We start from the raw sequence: 2,439 nt of genomic DNA on the forward strand, positions 1-2,439 counted from the left end.
AACTGAGCCCAAAAAAGAAAGGAGAGGACATCACCGTGTGATGGGAAAGCCAAGGAACCCAAAGACTGATGGCCAGGCAAAACCTACAAATCCTGGGAGAAAGCCTGCAAGTCTCTGAAACCATGAGCTAAAACATTCCTGTTGTTAAGCCACACCATGTGTGGTATTGTCCTAGAGCTGGCAAAGTAAGACAGATCCAACATATATTTCTTAAATAATCTCTTCTATTTTAAAAGTTAAAAAAACTGGATGCATTACCAAACCATTAATCATTACAGGAAGAACCCCCAAAATCCATTCGTAAAGTGGAGTATATTTACAGTTAAGATATAGATAAGGTATCTATCTATCTATAATCATCTTAATTCCAAATTATTCAAAGAATTAAGGGAAAAGTATGAATTGGAATATATCACTGGCACCTCACACCAGCATTAAATTTATAATCAGTGCCTTTGCACAGTGTGGAAAATGTAGTGGTGTTTATTATTTCTTTAATGCATCCAAAAAAACAGCTGATAAAATACTGAATAACACAAATGAGTGCCCATCTAATGTTTGGTTTCCTGGTGACAACTCAAGGTGACAGTAGAGAGGAAATAGTTCTTTTATCCGTAAGAACTCCATATCCTCTCAACTAAAATGACATCATTTTAATAACTATTTACTCCATCAGTGAACATGAGGTTGAATCAAGTTATCGACATGTACTTACATAATATAGGTTCTTATTTTGTATATTGTTAGTGAGACAAATAAATAAATTACTGTTATGTAGCTATTGATACATGAACACTCTTGTGTTGCTAATATGAATTAATAGAATAAAATTGAGTCCCTTGTTCCTGTAATCTTTATTTGCCCCTAAGATATAAAACATGCTGGGAAACGGACTTTGGCCCAGTGGTTAGGGCGTCCATCTACCATATGGGAGGTCCGCAGTTCAAACCCCGGGCCTCCTTGACCCGTGTGGAGCTGGCCATGCGCAGCGCTGATGCGTGCAAGGAGTGCTGTGCCACGCAAGGGTGTCCCCCGCGTGGGGGAGCCCCACGCGCAAGGAGTGCGCCCGTGAGGAAAGCCGCCCAGTGTGAAAAGAAAGAGCAGCCTGCCCAGGAATGGCGCTGCCCACACTTCCCGTGCCGCTGACGACAACAGAAGCGGACAAAGAAACAAGACGCAGCAAATAGACACCAAGAACAGACAACCAGGGGAGGGGGGGAAATTAAATAAATAAATAAATCTTAAAAAAAAAAAACATGCTATACCATCTTAGAAAGATAAGATGCAATAAAGGGCCAAATCGTTACACTCTTTCTCCAGATATCTGCCACCAAGTTACCCTTATATGATGATAGAAACAAAAAATAAAAACATGGGTGAAAGCATTCCTGAAAAACTCCAAAAGAGTTAAGAACTAAAATCTTTCTCATTATTCCTGTTCCCAGGGAATGGAAACACCGCCACTGTGGCATGTTTCAGCAAGACTCAAGGTGAGGGGCAAAAAAAATCCTAAACCCGCAACTCCGTCTCAGAATCTCTTGATCATTTAGCATGCCTCTGAACAAATATCACTTATCTGATTTCTTTCCACTTTACCTGCTAGTCCCTTTGAAGAGCTGCATTTGACATTCAGTAACAATCACATCCTTTAAGGCTCTTAAGTCACTTACCATCTACTGATGTCTTGATGTTTAAGTCTTGTGCAAGACTATCACTCTCTTCCAAGCCACAAATGTGCTTTCTAGAAATCTGCACAACTTTCCCCAAACGTCAAGTCCCTGTGCAATTGGTCTTCTTGAGGGAGGACTTTAAAAATGGCACCCCCCAAAAAAAATAGCTGTTTTCCTGCATCACACAAAAGAACTCAGAATAAGGTATTACTAAAAAACTTCACTGGAGTTTTCCTCATAGTAAGAAAATGCACATTAAAATATACTGTATGCTAATTGTTTTTCCTTATAGAAAATGAATTTAAATTAATTAAAATGACAGATTCCTAACACTATTTCTACACTTGATCTTAGCCAAAAGGCCAAGAAGCAATTAACTAGTCCTATTTCTAGATATCAGTGTGAAATAAAAATCAAGGCAAAGGCCAAATTCTAGAAAATAGAAATAAACTAGGTATCTCTTTTTGTATGTGTGGTGATGGACATCAAGGAAATTGTATAAATGTGTTTACACTTCTTCCTTAAATTGCCTTTTGGAATATATGAACAAAAGTCAGTGGTGTATAAATAAACCTCTAGTTTTTGTGTGTTTTGTTTTAACTAATGTTCCTCTTAGTCTTCATACCACGTGGGCCAACTAAACTGGTGTCTAAACAATTTCACATCAAATTAACCAATCAGTCCAGCTATTCCAGAGAGCTTGTAGGATTTTGTGGGTTTAAAAAATGAACACATTTGCGGTCACCCCTCGGGCTGAAGTGTGGTTTGC

The 2,439-nt window shown here is 38.6% G+C and overlaps 1 pseudogene; it reads right to left on the minus strand.

Moving 5' to 3' along the window:
* Positions 1-1,944: 1,944 nt before the first annotated feature.
* On the minus strand, positions 1,945-2,044 carry LOC131276967 (U2 spliceosomal RNA; annotated as a pseudogene).
* Positions 2,045-2,439: the final 395 nt, after the last annotated feature.

Source organism: Dasypus novemcinctus, chromosome 30 (assembly GCF_030445035.2).
Source record: "Dasypus novemcinctus isolate mDasNov1 chromosome 30, mDasNov1.1.hap2, whole genome shotgun sequence".
Lineage (NCBI taxonomy): Eukaryota > Metazoa > Chordata > Mammalia > Cingulata > Dasypodidae > Dasypus > Dasypus novemcinctus.